This window comes from Numida meleagris, chromosome 17 (genome assembly GCF_002078875.1).
Source record: "Numida meleagris isolate 19003 breed g44 Domestic line chromosome 17, NumMel1.0, whole genome shotgun sequence".
Classification (NCBI taxonomy): Eukaryota; Metazoa; Chordata; class Aves; order Galliformes; family Numididae; genus Numida; species Numida meleagris.
The window spans coordinates 8,204,899-8,223,901 of NC_034425.1; the positions used below are offsets into that span (position 1 = coordinate 8,204,899).

The 19,003-nt window shown below is 49.8% G+C and overlaps 1 protein-coding gene and 1 long non-coding RNA gene across 5 annotated transcripts in view; one reads left to right on the forward strand and one right to left on the reverse strand.

Moving 5' to 3' along the window:
• COPRS (coordinator of PRMT5 and differentiation stimulator) overlaps positions 1-1,955 on the forward strand; it is a 143,854-nt gene extending 141,899 nt beyond the window's left edge. For all 3 annotated transcript variants that reach the window (XR_002443738.1, XR_002443739.1, XR_002443737.1), the window contains one exon: positions 1,821-1,955. The gene's annotated coding sequence lies outside the window, so the exon portion shown is untranslated. The remainder of the gene's footprint in view (positions 1-1,820) is intronic.
• LOC110407123 overlaps positions 1-16,593 on the reverse strand; it is a 34,245-nt gene extending 17,652 nt beyond the window's left edge. Inside the window, exons 1-2 of one of the 2 annotated variants that reach the window (XR_002443741.1) lie at positions 7,830-16,587; positions 7,368-7,486 (exon numbers count right to left, since the gene is read on the reverse strand). This is a non-coding gene — a long non-coding RNA (uncharacterized LOC110407123). Of the gene's footprint in view, positions 1-324; positions 7,487-7,829 lie in introns of those variants that run through there. The other variant, XR_002443740.1, reaches the window with a different exon arrangement.

Consider the following 19,003-nt stretch of genomic DNA (forward strand, 5'->3'; position numbering starts at 1 on the left):
ATACCAAATCTCAACCGAATACCAGCTAAGCCCCAGAACAGAGACCAGCTCTTGGGAAGGCTGTCCTGGCTGTCCCACCAATTCTCTTACTTAAACTCAGCCAATACTGTCCTCATTAAAAAGACAAAGCTCAACAGTAATCTGCTAAAACTAAAGGCTGCTTGACAGCTTGGATTTCTTCAGTCTTACTGAAAATAGTTTAAATCATGAAGAAATTTTGCCTTAATAACCATATTTCCTCCATGAAGCAGCTATTCATCAAAAACTACAGCGAAGTACCAAAGGGCTCCAGTGAAAGAAAGCAACAAATTTGCCTGCAAAATGTTATTTCTTGCACCGGTCTAATTCAGATCATGTGGCTGACATACAATTCCTTTGACTGAATGTACCACATTAAATTAGTCCAGGCAGATGTTGTGCATTGAAAGCAGTTGATAATATCACAGGGCAGTTCAGAATGGGTCCCATGCAGCCAGACTCCGTGCAGCCTGGAACACCAGTGCTTGAAAGATGCTGATGCAATTGCTTTGATTTTTTCTTTTCCTTGTGGCGAGTCTCACTCTGCAACCTGTGCTCCTTTGTGGGCTGTTGTACCCACACTAATGCCTGTAGACACTGGGTGCTTTCAAAGGATGTGCAAAGAATTGTGAATGGTAGCTCAAGCTTAGTACATCCTCTGCTATCTATGCAGAATTAGCTGCATGCAAGTACCAGGATGCTTTATTTTGGCAGTCTATTTTAACGTTCATACTACTCAGCATATGCTAGGGATGGCAACTTCAGGAAGTCTAGGGCAGCACTTCAGCAGAGTAGAAGTTGATGGCATCACTTGAGACTGCCTGAAAAAACCATGATTGCCTGTGTATGCTTTTCAAAACACATTTATTTTAGGAATTTCTGCATTTTCCAAGCCAGACCGGAGGTGTTAAGTGACACTGATGTTTCAAAAGGAAGAGCCAAATTTGTCCATAGTGCTTTGGCCTGAGCACAGAGAAATGGACTCACAGGTCTGCTCAGAATGTCCTGCAGTGAAACGGAGCAGGATCCCACCTGCAGGGCATGCAGGAGCCCTCCTGCTTGCCAGCCCCTGGCCCAGTACCAAGTGTCCCCACAGGGCTCTGCACCTGCCATCCACTCCGAAAGGCTCTTGGAGGGGTGTGTGACTGGGAGAGCTGTTCTGAGAACAGATAGGATAAAAATAACACCAACTCTTCTTGCTCTCCTATTCACCGCATGCAGTCACATATATGAAGGGCTTCTTCCACAGAGATGCATAAGCAGGAAATTGTGGCTTACCAGAAGGTAGAAGATACAAGGTTATAACGCACTGGAAGAGTTTGTCAGACACTTATATAGGCAGAGTTCCCATAGCACATGAGAAAAAGATCCATTCATCCAGGCACCGGCTTTGGGATGAGTTGCAGGATTGCTCTGTGCGCATCCCCTGCATTCGGAGGGGCCCCTCCGAGCTTCACATCCACCCGTGGGTTCTCTTCATGGGGCAGAGCTGTGATAGGAAGAAGCTGGGCAGGCTCATTCCAGTATTACAAAGCAAAAATGTGTTTATTTTAACATATAAATATTCTTACTTGGAGTAAGATGTGAATACTAAAGATAAAAATCATAACATAGAAACAAAAACCCCTTCCGGATCTTCCTGTTTTCAGTACTAAGAGTAGACTGTTGTTCTCCAACTCGTTAGCAGTGGAGGCAGTTCTGGTTAGTTCATTCAGTAGATACTGGCTTAAAGGCAGATCAGTTCCATCCACACATCTCACCGGGGGAAACATTCAATTCCTTCCATCTTGTTTTGGTATCAGGTGAAAACGCTGGGCTGGCTGTATGAGGAAATGGCCTGCGGCTTCGTATCATGGGCCCATCTCAGAAGTCGAAGGCATCAAAGCAGAAAGTCCTGAACCAAACCACTCCAAAAGCAGCGCATTCCTGGAAGCAGCCTGCAGGGTGGCCCTGAGCAGCACGAGTTTCTTCGCTCCCAGCCCATCCTCAGTTGACAGGAGGGTGCCCTTCTTGTGCCCGTTATCTCTCTTACCTAGTCACACAATCGCTGGGACCAGGATTGTCTTTTAGGGCTTGCTTACACAGGGCAGCTGACTATTCTGCAATAGCTGCTGCAGGATGACTTCATGTGAACGCACTCATTCCACAGCGGCTGTTCGAGCTCCTGATTCATACCATACCTTAACTGGAGTCGCGTCAGCAAGACAGTGTGCCTTACAACGTTAAGCAAGACCTGGGACCCAATCTGGGGTTTCTAGTCACTTCTCCTTTACATAGAATTCAGCTTTAAGAAAAGCAGTTGAAATGTTCCTGAGAATGACAAATAACAAATGAGTAATGCTTGCTCCGCAGCCATCTAGCCCAATTACAAATGGGTAAGTGATGTGTAAAGACAAGTCTACGCAGTCTGTGTAGAGAGAAGGAAAAAAAAAATAAAAACAAGCATGCATTTCTAATCTGTTGGCACAGTCATATAAAGCAGAATTCATTGATGATAAACATATCAATTAATTGATAAACAGAGCCTTTTCAAAAAGGTAATGACTAAACCAACCAGATGCTGGGAAAAGGACAGTTACTGCTGCGGAGCCAGATTGATTTGATTATCCATATCCTTGCGTAGAGTTATTAGAGGATAAAAGCTTTGAACATTGTTGCAGAGTTCAATGAAAATAAAAACTTAACACATCCAAGCTCTCAGAAGTGCAAACAAGGTGTTAGGATGCATGAAGACGGCGGATAATTGAATATTACAGTTCTATTTAACAAATTGCTTCTCTCCATGCAATTGCTGCATCTCTGTCTGACCTAAGCAGGAACGAAGCTCAGAAAACAGCGATGAGAATGAGCAGAGATCTGCAATGACTGAGAGCAATTCAGCAGAAAGAGGAGTAAAGCAGGGAGTTAGCAAGGAGAGGGCAGTTCACAACGTAACGAATGGCACTGAGTCTAAAACCACCAGCACTTTCCCAAGCATGAAAAGAATAAATTGAACACTGAAAGAACAAAAGAAGAAATGCAGATGTAATGAGCTAGCACACATCACTGTCCTGGAATCTGAGAAAACAATTTTTTTAAACACTTCTGGCTGAAATCATTTGTGGGAGCTCGGTCCTGGGATGGTACAGGAAGGGACGTGAGCAGGAACGTTGCAGGACGGAGCCCTTCCATCAGCAAGCAGGCAGCAGTGCAGGAATAGGGGCACAGGGACATGGGCGGGCACCAGCCCAGCCCCGCGGCCGCTGGTGGAGCAGCTGGTGCTCCCTGCTGCCCAGGCACGCTGGTGATGCTGCACGGGCACGTTCCCATGTCCCGTGACTGTCCTGCAACCAGTGGAACAATTTATAATGCTGAATAAAGGATCAGTAAATCTCTGTGGCTCGGGGTGCACCCTCCCCTGCTCCCCAGTGCCTTGCTGTTAACCAGCGATGCTCCTGCTGAAGTGGTGTGGACGGGGGCTGTGTCTCTGCGGTTGGTTTGGGAACATCCCTGGCTGCATTTTGCTCTGATGGGCGCAAATGCAAGACTGATACAGCAGAGAGGGAAAGTGCTTGGTTTCTTTCATTTCTCCCACTTTGTGTTCCAGTTCTCATGCCCTGAGCTTCATGCAACAATGCACTCTCCGTACCACAATTAACAGTGAATCTTTTCCAATCCACTCCAACAGAAACTCTTTCCCCAACCTGTAACACCACTCCAGCTTGCAAGCAAGCCTTCCCGAACGCAGACCTGCCCTACCGTGCGCCCAGCACTCGTGCTTACCTTCCAGGCCTCCCCGTGCCGGAGGTCACAGTTGACCATTGCAAGAACAATAAGGATTTTTAGGGGCATTATGACTGGGTTAGTAAAACACAGCTGCCCCTGAAAGTCCCTCATTTTTCTTGCTGCCGCTCAGTCCCCTCCACGTCCCTAGGAGGGCAGAGGTCTGACGGGCTCCTTTTGCTCCAGCACGGCTCTGCCATCTCATGCTGGCTTTGCTGATTCGTCAGCAGCAGCCCGGCCGTGCTGACCAGCCGTGACACAGGAGCGGAGGTGTGGAACTGCTTTGTCATCGCTGCAGGCTCCCTCCTAAGCAAACGCTGCGCTGCACTTCAGCGTAACGCCAGATGGCTCGTCTGTCACTCGGCAGAAATGCCACCACACAAAGCATACCTCATTGCAAGCAACCCTCAAATGCCCCCATATCACTGGGGCAAAATGAAGCAACGCCTGGTCCTGCAAGCACACGCGGCACTGGCACTCGCAGCGCTGCACTTCCTCCAGTAAATGCAGAGCGCCCAGCGTGGTGAGCACCTGGTGTGTGTGCACTGCGACGGGGGGAGCGGGTCGCAGCGCCCGCCCACTGCACGAGCAGTTGTTCTTGATTTATTAATAAAGCTGGGAGCTCAATTAGGTAATTGCGACTGATTTCTCAACCGCTTTCAGATGATGTGATTTTTAAGAGCTATACTTTTCCTGTTAAAAAGGTGCCAAGTAGTTGGCTGGGAATTTTCAACCCTCATTTACAAATCCTCTTGGAATTCCCAGCCCAGCCCAGCATGTTCGTAGGGCAAGGAGTAGCACTCTTCTTTTAACTCACGGGTATTGATGGCGGTGGACTCAACAGAATCCACAGGCAGATTCCCATGCGTGCTCCTGCCCTGCTGTTCCCCTGAGCTTGCTGTGGGGTGCTGGATGGGCACGCTGTCCCCATGAGTGCTGTGGGAAGCCCTGCAGGCTGACCAAGCACTGCTGCCCGTGAGGACAGGGATTTAGGAGCTGCTCCAGGGCTCCCGGGGCCTTTGCAGCAGAGCAGGGAACCACTGAGGACTCGCAGCACTATTTTTCTCTCCCCCTCTTGCATTAAAAATGCCCTGCCCATCCACAAAGGACAGTCTTCCCCACTCCCAGAAGTTACAGCCTAACACAAACACGACTCTGTCACTGAAGTCCCACGATGAGCACTATGAGCAGCAATCTCGCACAGTGTGGGTGCCCCTCTCCCGGCCAGGCACTGGGCAGGACTCACATGCACGCGGCTGCCTTACATCCAGCTCCAGAACAATGGGGCTGAGCTGCCACATTCAGCCACGCAGAGCAGCGTCGTGTTTGGAGCCGCTGCCGTGCAAACATGCCAAAGCCAGGGACACGGATGGGGCTGGTGCAGCTGTTCTGCATGCAGCGGGAACGCCGAGGTTTGGGGCACCAAAGGTCCCGGCCACGTGCAACACAAGACCAATGTCCTCCCCTCTCCTACCAGCGAAAGACACTGCACGGCAGCAGCCAACCTGGCATCCAGCAAATTCCTCAGCCCCTCTCATCGCCGTACAAAGCCACACCTCATTTTCATTTAGAATTTCTTCTAACGCTTGAAAGTCATATGAAAGCAACTATTATGCCCTGATTTGGTAATAAAACACGAGCTGTGATTCTGGTCCAAACATTATTTGCATCTTAAAAAAAAATAAAAAAATAAAAATGTAGCAGCAGTATCGTAATAAAAAAAAGCAGCAGCTCTCTGAATGCTAATGACGTTGGTGTCCTAAATGAAGCATAAAAGCCCGATCCTGTGAGATGCAAAGCATGAGTCAGAGCATCAGCAGTCCCACACTGAAAGCAGCACTGCTGCTTCATTCGTTTAAGGAATCAATTCCTTTGTAATGAGCATCAAGTAGTTTCTAGGACTAAAATTAAAATGGGATGCATGCTTTTATTATTTCCAAACAGTTCTTTTCTTTTTCCTCTTGGAATGACAATAAACAGCTCTTTGTAGTTGGAAGGAGCCCCAGGTAAGGACGAGGTCCCTGCAGCACTGCTGTTGTGCTGACTCAGAACACAAACCCGCTGAGACCCTGCAGGAAGCTGGGAGCCTCCCCAGCACGAGCAGACCGAGCTCACCAGGGCAGAGCACAGCACGGAACCGCACGCGCTGCAGATTTCAGCCCAGTTAGGCTCTCTCACCCTGATTCTGGTTTCCTTGTGTTGGGTAGCTGGCAGAGTCCCAGAGGATGGATGTGTCCTGCCCCGGGGAACCCCCCTTCATGGAGGGTTTACGTGTTCCTTCTTGAACTGGAAAGGCAGCACGTGGCTGTGCGTGCCACACAGGGATGTGCTGCCCATGCTGCCGCAGGAGGCACAGCCGGGCTTCATCATCAGAGCACAAGTCCCTCGGTTACACTGAGGTCAGGGGGAGGATTTGGGACCGACGGCTTTTTTGGTGTGTTAGATTTGAAATTCATCACACACGAGAACAGCACAAAAAGAAACCAAAGGTAGGAAGTGAATGCAGTTTCTAAATTCTTCCAGCTTTAGTCGCTGAAGAGGATTGTTAGAAACGCACAAAGGGCTGTTTCCCTGAATCTTCTAAGTGTGAATTTCATCTTGACAGTTTCATTTCAGAACCAAAAATTGAAAACAAATTGTCCTGTACACAAAACAAAGGGGTAGATCCTCAGCTGGAATAGACTGGTATTACCAAATGAGTAACACCCGCTCACAGCAGAGACTCTGGCCCTTGTGACAGCAGCTGCCTGCTGCCATCCTGCCCTGCCCAGACCAGAGCCTCAGCCTCTGGTTTCAGCTGGCCGCAGAGCCGGCTCCAGGTACCCTGCTGAAGACAAAGGGCTGCCTTCAGAGCGCACAGCGCTGCAGGGACCCTGTGTGCACTCTGCTTTCCAAAACTGGGGCTGGCTCCAGGTGAGCGAGCCAGAGGACACAGCACCGAGAAAACAAGCGGTACCAACATGGCCCTGAAATTAATGAGCTGCTGTGGAGAAATACCGGCGAAGCAGGCTTCCAGAATCCAGTTATTTATGGGATTTACTCTTCTGAAAAGAAGCTTTTCTCAGATTTTTCTTTCAGAGCGAAGACTGGGCTGATCATCATCTTGAAAATCACAAGAGGTCCCCAAGAAAATATTAACTGCAGCATGAGAGAACGAATGCATGCCTAAACGTGGTCCAACCTACGCCAAACAAGACCTGCCCCAAGAGAGACTGTGGCACAACTGTGCCTGGCATTTGGGAAATCCCTCCAGCCATGAATGAATTACTAATAGGGCATTAATTAGCTTTGGGTCCTGCCACCACAAACTGACTCTGATCAGGCTGTCCTTGTGCAAGCCTAAGCGTGCTGTACAATCACCATGCCAGCTGGGCTCATTGGTTCTCTCACCCAAAACAAAACAAAAATACACACGTTAGTTAAATTCGGCAAGTCTCTCACTTTGCCAGTTATCAGAAGACGGACTGACTGCTGTCTTCAGCAGCCAGAGCGGCCCAGCTTCCATGCAGAACACCAAGCTGTCTGTCCTCACTGTGCTGAGGCACTGAAATGAATGCACACCTGTGCACTGGTGGAAGGGCACCCACCTTCTAGGGCTGACAAGGGGTGGTTTTGTCCACAGGCATTTTACAACTCATTTCCTTCGAATTCTTCCATTTGGAGCATCATTTCTCCCCTCTCACACCCCTGCCACCATCAGCAGGACCTGGAAAGCCAGAGTTATTTTTAGGGGATGGTACATTTAGGCCCTGTTAATCTTGACTGGTCCCTTTGAAAATGACAACGTTGGATAATCAAACACATTACACAGAGTTTCCATGGAGCCTACTTGGAAAACTACCCTCCCACCATTCAGCAGCGGAGGAGCCAATAGTTCAGATAGCAGCATTTAATGCTGCGCTGACTTGCCTCATTACTGTGACCTCACTAGCATTTATATGCAGAGACCTCCCAGAACAAGGAAATTAAAGCACCTAACTGACTTTAAGTATATAAAATAGAACAATTAGTCATCAAAACATCTTCTAGAAGCTCCATATTATACCCACCTCCAGCGGCAAGAGACCATTATCCAGCTCAGCCTGGCACAGAAGAGCATGACAGCGATGCCCGGTCACATTGCATGGTCAAACGAACGTGTTGGCAAAACAATCCCAGAGCAACGGAGAAGGAGCTGCTGGTGTGAAGGCTAATGCATTAAAGTGGTTGGCACAAGGAAAGGGACAGGAAGGGAGAACGCTCGGAAAAAGCTCCAGGGGAGGAGCTCTGGCTAAAAGAGGCTACATGACTGCTAGTAAATTAAACAGCACAGGGGCCAGCCAGTCCAGTCTGAAATCACCTAAGCCACCGACACAGGGCAGCCACATCCAAACAGCCTGTTAATAATGGTCCCTGGCCCACACAGACTTTCACACCACATCCAGGGCTGGCTGGAAAAGTCCCAGGCCAAAGCTCTGCCCAGGACCACGCCGAGCACACGGCCATCAGCTGCGCAGTGTCCCGTGGGCACGGCCATGCAGTGCAGGCATCTCACAGCAGCTCCACACACGGACCTGCTGGGTCCCAGCTGAGGGTGTTACTGCAGATCTGTGCCCGGGCTGATCACCTACAGGAGAGGCAGGAGTGCTGCTGTCATCAACCCACCAACACTGCCTCCAGTTTGGAATCTACCTGCACTTCGACCAGTAAGGAGAGAAGCAGCCGGGCAAGCTTGGCGTTGCTGGAACAGAGTCAAGTCTGGCTGGCATTAAGGAAAGCAAAGCGTTACAGGAGAACAGCAGGAAATTGCTAAGCAAAAGGGATTTTTAAATAACTTCATTTTAAACAAAACTACGGTATTACCATAAAATAAATGGCCACACCTTGCTACTTACACTGTTCTGCCAACAAGACTAGCTTTTCCATAGCTATTCAAATATGAGACCCGGGTGCCTAAACAGCTCTTTCAAGCTGGTTTCCAAACTCCAGCCAAAAATCACTTTCTGATTCACCACTTTCTCAGGCACACCAGTATGCAGAGTACGCCTGCAGGCTGGTACTGCGCTGTACAAAGCACTTAAGCACACATTTAATTACACCGTGGACCAGGGATGTGATTAATCATATGCTTGAAGTTCAGCATGTGCTTAAGCATGCTACTGACCTGGACCTTGAAGTGGATCTCACTCGTATTGTACTGCTCCCCATTTCCCAGTTCTTTGAGGCTCAATAAGTGGAAAGGTTGTAAGAGTACTCCCGTGGTTGTACACTCCCAAGAATTCATCCAAACTCTGGTTTTGGGCTTTTTTTTTTTAATTGCAATTTTTGTTGCCATTCTCCCCACGCCCTCACCAATACCGATTATGGGTATTACAGCAGTATGGATATTATTTATTAGCATTAAAACATGAGGCAATTATTATCATTCACAAGCATTTTCAAAGTTCTGGGCTTACATGGGGCTTCAGGTAACAACGTACATTCATTTAAGTGGTTGGACTACATGATCTTGGTGATCTTTTCCAACCATGACTCCATAATATTTTATGTCTGAGGAGTGTACAAACTCCTCAAAAGAAATATGAAGCACATTACTAAAACTATTGCACTGCTAGCAGCAGACTCATCAGATGGAAGAACTCAACCATAAAATACACATCAGCTACGGGTGCTCACATAAACTCACGTTTCAGCAGCCACAACGTACAAGATCCCGGCCATTTTTCTCACTGCACTTTTCCACCTTCCTAGCAAAGGCTTATTCCTAGTTCGTAACGATTTCAGGAAGGTCAGACTGTCTCCAGTCCCCAGGGAGGAGCAAGCAGAGGAGCCTGGGAGCAGACAGTTCCCTTTCCTAAGGCACAGCCACCTCCTCAGTGACCGAGGAAACACGGAGGGACAGACAAGAGCTGCATCCCGAGGCAGGGGTGTGAGCGCCAGCTGGAGCATCCTAGCAGCAGGGAGCACCATGCCCACCTTCACCCACTAAAACCGTTCAACACTGACAAGCCAGGAGATTCCAATTAAAGCACAGCACATGGGAATCAATTTCCAACCAGCAATGGAGAGCGCACGAGGTTTGATTACAAGAGAAGAGGCACTTGTCTCTAAAGGAGGTCCCCTTTGAGAAAGACAACAGATCCAGGAGTTGGTACGTGTTTTGGCCCCTCCTCCTAACTAATCACATCACACCTTGCTTATTGCCAGTGCATTCACAAAAAGTGCTCATTTTGGCTACCAGGGAAAGCCGGAGGAAAGAAAAGCATTCCCCAGAGAGAGAGAGAGCTGAGCCCAGTGCTCTTCTCACAGCTCCGATGGGGTGACCGTGTTTCCTCAGGTTGTGCAGCTCTCTGCTCACCACGCTGGTCGTCGTACAACGTGCAGCAACGTCTTCCACGAGGTGGGGAAAACATGCATCATTAGGGAACCCCCCGCTTAGCAGTAACGCTGCTCTGGGAGAATTTACACGACTTGTTCTCTCATTTCAGCTTCACTTCACAATGGTAACTTCAAAATGCTTTCCTACAGATAGCTAGATACACTGGGAATACTCTCTGGTTTGGAGCCCAACCCTGTGTTTGCAGACGCCTCCTTAGAGCAGTAACAGGACCTTCCTCCTCGTTTGCTACATTCCATTAATTCAGCTAGACAGGACTTGGCAACGTGAAGCTGAGCTCGTGTTCTTAACATCACTGTTTTACAGCCATAAGAACAGGCTAAAGAAACCCAAATTCACTTACCACAGACTTGAAAGTCACAGCAACATCCAGAAAAGCAGAACCACCAGCATGCACTGTTGGAAGAGCAGCTTTATCCACACAAGTTTTAGGGTCCTTTCCAAGGACAGACCGAGGCCGGTATTTTCCCTTAGGCCCCAGCAGACCGAAGGACATCACAGATTGCGAGCAGGGGCACCAGGACTGGCTGGCAGCAACGTGCTGAGTGTGGAAACCCAGTGCCTCCCCTGCCTGCTCCCTGCTGCTCTTCTTCATCAGACGTCAGGTCAGACACCACGTCAACGTACTCGTTTTTATTTTCAGCTCTTTTCCTTCCTGGCCATCAGGTAATAGCTCAGCAGTGCTGCTTACACTCCAAGCCGTGCCCGGAATAGTGAAGTTGAAGGGAATTTCATTTAACCTACGCTTGCTGCCTGCAAGCAACTGCCCTTAACTCAGCACTAGTGTAACAACGGTGGCAAGCTAGTTACAACGTACTTCTATTTGGAAAATGCACTTGAATGCTAGAAAAGGGGCCTTTGCAGATGCTCATTTCTGAACACGCTGCTCTATAATGATGAAAGCACTCGAGGCCATTCATCCATGAACACTGCCAGCCACCAAACTGACACAGCACGGGACAAACCCTGCCGGGCACCCACAGCTCACAGAGGTGCTCAGCGAGCAGCGGGCAGGCCTGCTGCCTTGGACACTGCCATTCTGCGGCGCAGACAACCTACAATCCCAATTAACATTTTCTGTTTAAATTCAAGATGTTTTCAAGAGAAACTGCAGTTTGTGGGTTTTTTTTTTTTTAAGGCAATAATGTTTTAAACTATAAAGACATCCAAAACTTTATGTAACGACTCTTACATAACACCTCAAACTGGCTCTGAAGCGTTTTCCTTACTCTTTGGAGTTAGTACACTTTTATTTGGGGCATGTGAGACAACTAGTTATACAAGTGCAGTTACATGGGCTGCGTTGGAAGGGTGAGGGAGAAGAGCTCGCTCCAGTGGAAACCTTAAAGGGAGAAGCTTCTTCCTACATAAAGAAGTTTACAAGACACAGAAAAAGCATTCTGTCATTGAGTGCTGCTGCCCTTAACAGTCGGTTACAGAAGGTGGGAACCCAGGAAGGAGGGCAGGGATAGTGCTGGCTTTGAAGTCTGACTGCACGCAGAGCCTCCAGCAGCACGCAGCACTAATGTCATAAATGTGCGTGAATGTTCTCATTCAGGCTGTGATTTACTCCCCAAGGAGATGCAAAACTAGCTGAAATATGCCACATGCGAACCAACCTCTTCCAATGAAGCGAGTGCAGTATGTGAATCCCGGAGCTAAATTTAACGCAGCTCTCATCTCAGCGGAGCTCTGTGCGCTGCAGCTGACACGGGACGAGCTGTGCAGGAGTTCTGCTCCTTTGGTGCACTGCTTTGGATGACGTTTTTGGAAGCCCCTCGCTAACTCAGATTTAAGAATTTCAGTTTCATTTATCCAGCGGAATTTTGCTTTCAGGGCAATTGTTTCAAAACCAAGTCAAACGAAGCTGCTTTTAAAATGCAGACTCAAACTGGTTTGGGGCCCATGTAACTCCTGTGAAACAGACACTCCTAATATATCAAAATAACTTTAACTGTATTGTTGAGTAATCCACAACACTGGGAAAAAAAAAAAAAAAACCCTGTATGCCATAAATATCTGATTACATTTTTTCAGTCATTGCATTATTTGTTTGGTTTTATGGCCAAAGGTAAATTAAACTGAAATGGGCAAGCTCGGTCGTGATTAAACTCTTCACTGTTTCTTGCTCTGCAGATGGCTGTATTTGCATAGCAGTATTCTCCTCCTCCAGAAATGTTTCTTTCAAAATTAACAAATGAAGTCACAATTATACGAAATATCGTTGTAGTCAAAGCAGATTTTGCAATTAAAAACATTTTAAATGCAACCGAGACTTCACATCTACTTTTGTTAAGTATCCCTCAAGTGTAGCATACACCCAGCACAGTCCACCTGAGGAAACTGTATCTTTCACAAAGTGCCAAAATAGCACCCGTACTTTTAAATCTAGCCTGTTTTAAGTGAACTACATTCGAGTTCCTCCTTATGAAGCAATCTCTTTTCATGCAGATTCTGGCTCCAAGCTTGCACATCAGTTTGCCACAACCTGTTCTGCCGCGCTCGGTGCTGACTGCCCGCCGAGTCCCACGGCCCCGAATTCGCTCATCTTCTCATCACAACGAATCCCCAACCGAATCTCAGCACTTCGCTCTATAAAATCTTAATTCATTTTCCAGCATTGGTCGGTTGCTGCTCGCTCCACCCTCTCAAATATCAGCAATCGCTGCTGCTCTTAAGGAGAATTCCGTTTTGGGGAAATGTGATATTATTCCAGATGTTTCAGCTACGTCCGTTCTGCCCTAACCCGGCCTGGGCAGCTCTCTGTCACGAAGCTGAGCGTCAAATAGCTTCTGGATTTTGTTTCTTAAACTCCCGCGCTGGTGTATGGGAACGTAACCCTCCTGGCAGCAGGGCACGCCGAGCCCCGCGCCGCACAGAGCAGCGGAGGCTCCCAAACAGCTTCACATTTCTTCCCAGAAGCACAAAGCCCAGCTAACTTCAGCACGCCGCTGGGCCGGGAACTTTCTGCAAGCTACTGGCTGAATTTAATTGTAACATTTTAAACCGCATTTCTCACAGTATTTTACAAGCTACCACGCAAAGAGAGATCGCTGAATGAAATCTGCTTCCTAATTTTACAGTTTGAGGAAACGCCATACCTACCACTGCAAAAAAATATGTGAAGTGCACACAGAGACAACGGAAACGGCGTTAAGAAGCGGTGTGACACCACTTCACTGCTCCCAGACTCCAGCGGGAGCAGGGCACAGCGAGGAGCCCCGCTGTGCACAGAGCGCTCCCGGGCAGCGGGCGATGGCTTCAGAACGCAGAGGAACACAACTGCCCGAGCATGACTCCAGAACCTTGGTCAGATGGGACGTCACACAATTAAAGTAATGTTAATGAACGGCAGCGCTAGCAGGCACGGTCAAGACTCCAATCCCAGGCCTGTAAGTGGTGTCACGAATCTGCACTGGAGAAATATTCCAATCCCACATGATGCCTCGGAGCACAACACAGACCCACATGGACCTGCAGGACACTGGGAAAAACTCTGTCTGAAGAGAGGAAGAACAAAGATCTACTGCTGCCATGGATGGGAAAAAAACACCAACCTAATCCTCCTGAGCTGATAGGCCACCAGGATCCACGTAAAAGCCAGGAAGTCTATACAAAACCACAGCTACTCAGCAATGCCTCCGAAATATTTTGATTACGTAGTGCTAAAGCAATATGCCATTAACCTGTAGTCCACTGGGTAGGCAGGGAAGCAGAAGCTGTCGCCAGACCAGCATCACTCCTGGCTCATTTCTTACACTTCACAGCCTCATGATTCCTTTTCCACACTTGCTGGCTCTCAGCTTCATGCAAACACAGACTGGTGACGGGGTTTCAAAGTCCCACTGTGCCCCCAGCAAGTACGGGTTCCCAGCCCCGCATGGGACACTCCCCTCTCTGGGATCTGAGCAGCTCTAATCCCCCTATCAGTACCACCACGTGCTCACACGCTCTGTTTCACTCCCTCTCCCAAAGCAACTGAACCCAGGCAGAAAGGTGAAACCCCTCTACTAACCAGAAATAATACCCGGCAAAGGGAGACAGCGCTGCGTGGGAGCCGTGCAGATGCCACCCATCTCTGTGCCTTACAGGGACGGCACACGGACTGCAGGAAGCGGCTGAAGCCTCGGAACGCTGTGCCCTGCAGCCCCTCGAGGCATCCTGCCTCCTCTCCCCTTTTGGGACATCGCTTTTGGATCCCCAGGAAGGGAAGCGATGAGGCCGGCAGGAGCTGGAAGGCTTTTCTCAAGCAGACCAGCAGTGGGAAGGGAAAAGCGCGCTCCCTTCAGCTGGCTTGCCCCCGCGTGGGGAAGGAGCGGCCCGCAGTAAGGCTGGCACAGAGCACGGGGCTTGCCACCTGAGGACGGTGCGGAGAACAGGGGGAAGGGAGAGATCTGTGAGCTTCAGGCCTACAAAAGTCTGCACACCCAGGGTGCAAGGCTCTAGCACATGGCCGGGCTTCTGCAAAAGGTCAGACGGAACAGCAGTGCTGATAGCAGGCACAGCCCGCTCAAACCTTCCCTCCTTGATCACATAAACCTGTAACGCAGATACTGCAGACTTACCACACTCAGTGCCCTTCTGCAACTCCAAATACAACCCTGGCTTGAAGGTCTCTATTTGCAAACATAGAGGACCAGCGGTTCCTAAATTGCAGGCAAACATTTGACTTTTCTTGGTCCAATTCAAAGAATATCCTGCACGAACCCCACCCCTCTGCTCAACAACTCAGGCCCTTAATGCCTAGATAGTTTTCTTTCAGGCCTTATCACAGATAAAATATGGCCCCTTTTTTGTTGAAGGAGCAGGACTTGCCAAATATTTACCAACTCTTTCAGCAGGCTGAAAATGTCACTCTTGCAGTGTAATAAACTTCCCCAGAAAGGCCCTGATAAATAGAGAGCCTTGCTGTACTGCCCAGAACTAGTTTATTGTGGCTTAAGTATTGCCAAGTCTGACGGATGAAGAAAGCACATTTGTACACACAGAAACATTAGCAAGAGAGGCATAAAGTTTAGAAGTGAAAATAAAACAAAGCCCCATTATTAACTGGGGTGTGGGGGGGAAATAATACAGCCTGCATCCCAGAGAGCAAAGCACGTTATTGAAAGCTCCAGAGCTAAAAGCAGTAATTTAAGAGCTTGTCCACAACTTGCAGCAGAAGCTCGAACCATCGTATTTAGCATTTGGAAAGTGCTAAAGCGTGGCCTACCCCCAGTCCAGCCTTCGGAGCAATATTATGTAAAAATAAAATATTTTTGCTTTGTAATCTGACCCACAAAAAGTCATTTGGGGCACGAGGGAATGCTCTCTTCCAGCCTGAACTTTAATTCAGAGAGAATGTTTAAACTGAACAGTGTAAAACAGATGCTGAGAAATACATCTGCGTGGCACTGCGTGTTCCTTGGGGCACAAACAGGAGCTGGGGAGCACTTATCGAGGTAGCACGTACGGCTACAATAGCTGCTAACAGTGCAGATGAATGGAGAAAAAATACATTCTTAGCGCCAGAAAGCCCATCCACAGAGCTCTGGCAGCCACGAACTGCATCCATGTAAGCTCAAAAGGATGAATATTGCTTGGACAAAAACGTGTCCTTTCACCTTGGCAAACTTCACGATGAAAAAAAAAAAAAAAAGTTTCCAGAAGCAATGGAAGAGGCAGAAGCTCAAACAGATCTAACGCATCCTGATGCTGGCGAGATGCTGAGCTCTGCAAGCACCACACCTTGTCTGGGTCTTGAATGAAGGACCCAAATCCAAAGCCAGCACCTCCAAGGATGCTGCGCAGCGCTCCAGCACGGGGCTATGGGAGCCGAACTTGTCGGAGTTGCTTAAATGCAGGAAGAAAACAATTACTGCTGGAAAAAAAAAATCCAGATTACGCTGAATCTGGCAAAAGCTAAACCCAGCCGTTTACCCGGCTTTACAAAGCAAACCACCATTGAGAACATCTCCTATGGAAGAGAAAACTCTGATTTCCCGACCAGCTGCACAGACCGAGCAGCAGCACCAAGTGCCACAGCAGCGATCACTGCTCGCCTGCGATACCTGAGGAGCTGCACGAGAAGTTGCAAGCAGAGTGCTAAAGAGGCACAGAAACCTCCTCCCCGCTCCCCTCTTTCACACCATCAGGTTTTAATGTTAATGATACGGCTCTGCACGCTTAAAGTATTTTTACACTATGCCTGCCGTCCCGTAGCTGCTCTTGTTCCAGGGCGGATGATTAGAATCAGATTTCTGTGATTTCACTGCAGATTAATTTCGTTAAGAGCTGAAGATCCGAGGGGAGGAAGGGCTCCGAGCAGGCCGGCAGGGCGCTCCCCAGCAGTGTTCTCTCCAAAAAGGGTAACACTGTTTCTGACTTTACTCCCTACTTTCGCATACTTTTCCTTTTTGTGGCTGCTAGGCAGAGTTCTCCGGAAAAAAAAAAAAAAAAAAAAAAAAAAAAAAAGGGCGTGCAGGGAAAAGAAATGTGCAAAAACAAATTCCTTCAAGTTCTGGTTTCAGAGAAAGCTCCCAACCAGCACCAATAGGTTTCTAAGGGGAACGGGCCCAGCGCAGCCCGGCTGCTCCGCCGTGCCCACAGCCAGCAGCAGCACCGAGCACTGAGCGGCCCCGTCCGTGCACACACACACACGTCAGAGGGACGGCTATTAATACACGCTGTGCTGTGCACAAGTGCTGGATACAGGGGGCCGAGCGATGGAGAAATTAATTAAGCGGTGGCCTCTAATGCCATTTACAAATTGTTACCAATTGTAAAACACGCAGTGAATGTTTTTACGGGTAAAGCGTACAGAACGTGGCACTGAAAACGGGTTTTGTTTGCAAAAGTCTCGTGGGATCTGAGTGTAAAAGTTGTGTGGAGCGGGCAGGTGCCTGCGTGTACACCGAGCACAGGACTCCAGCAAAGAAATAATTCATTTTAAAACCTTCCCGTGCGTTTTCTGAGCCACCCCATTCTCCATTGGCTTTTATAGAACGTGGCCACGAGAACACCGCTGCCAGCTGGCCTGTCTCCTTATTCTAGATCACTGCTCTCAACTTGAGAAGGGAGAAGGAAAGACACTTATCACAAACAAAAAACTACGGGGAGCCGCAAAATAATTCGAATCTAAGAACCTAAAATGTAACGTAGCATAATACAGAAGGACACGGAAGCGATACACGCAGACTAAATGAGCAAAGAGTCATCAATACACACGGCGTTACACGCACACCGCGCCGAGCAAGGAGCACAAACCAGTGCCCACAGAACTGCAGCGTGCAGAACCAAAATCGAAGGCAAATATTACGGAGCATCCGAAGGGCGAGGGGAAAAAAAAAAAAAGAAAAAAAAAAAGGAAAAAGAAGAGAGGAAATTTAAAAAAGAAAGAAAACAGATGTGTTTTCTGAAAGCGAAAGCGCCGGGGAAGGCCGCACGCCCCGCGGAGCGACCCCCGGCTGGCGGCCCGCGCAGCGCAACCACCGACGGCACCGACCCGACGCGCGCGGCCGCGGCCCTCCCGGCGCTGGAAGGAACGCGACGCACTTACGCTCCGCGGAGAACCAGCTCCGTCCGCTCGCTACGGCCCGCGGGGAACCGGGAAGGGGGAAGGCAGCGGCCGGAGCGCCCCGAGCCGGGCCGGGCCGCGCCGCGTCCCGGGGGCAGCGGCCCCAACCGCTCCGTCTTCGCCCGCTGCGAGCCCGGCAGGTCCTGGGAGCCGAGAACTGGGACTTTGTAGGCCAGTTGAAGACACGAACCTCTCATCTCGCCCGCAAAGACCCAGCCCTCAGCTCGCCCGATCGGGCGCGGATTGTGATTTTTTTTTATTAAACTATTCTTTTAATTTAACTCCCTTCCCTGGCCGGCGCCTATCGCAAGCGCCGAGCCCCGGCCCCCGCCCCGCGGCCACGGGGGACCCCGCCGGCAGCAGCCGCCGCCCCGGCCCAGGGCAGAGCCCCGCGCCGCCCCCTCCCCCAGTGCCGGCGCCCCGCAGCCCGGGCCGGGCCCGCAACGCGCCGTGACTCGGCACCGCCGAGCCCGAACCCGAGGGAACTTCGTCAGCAGACAGCGAAAACGCCGCGCGCTTCCAACAGCCGAAAGAGCCCGAGCCCTGCGCCAGCCGGGGGAGAGGGAGCGGGGGAACGGGCTCGGGGGGATCCCCGCGGCCTCCTCCCTTCCCCAGGGCCGCAGCTCCGCGGGATTACGCCCGGGAAGGGCTCGGGCTCAGCCGAAGTCCGTGCGGAGAAGCGGAGGGCGACGGCGGGCCCTCTACCGCGCCTCCCCGGCCGCTCGCAGGCGGATATTTAAGCCGGTATTGATCAAATCGAGATTTTTTTCCACCCTTCCTCTCTGCCCTTGCAAAAGGCAAAAGAAGCAAATAATAAATTCGTTGCCACCAGGGACGTTGCAACATTTCTCTCGGCTTTTCAAGCACTGCGCTTGCCCCAGCGTGCTTCCAAAGTCCCAACCCAACACGCAGGAGAAGTAGGGCAAAGAAGAGAAAAAAGAAGAAAAAAAAAAAAAAAAGAAAAGAAAAAACAGCCCAAAGCAGCCTTTTAAAAAGAAAAAAATAATAATAACGACGACAACGAAACACCCAAAAACACCAAACCAGCAAGAGACGAGCTGCTCCGTGCAACGTGACGGCGCGATCCCGACGCGGCGGAGTTTCCGTCCGGCTGCAGACACATCCCTCGAAAGTTTGCTCCACGTGTTGCGGCCGCGTCCCGGGAGGGTCGGCACGGCCCGGCACACCGGGGCGGCACACGGGCCCGCTCCGCCGCTCCCGCGCCGTTTAAGGAAGCGGGCAGTCCCCACCCCTGCGCCGGGCAGCTCCCGCTGCAGCCCAGCTCGGCAAAT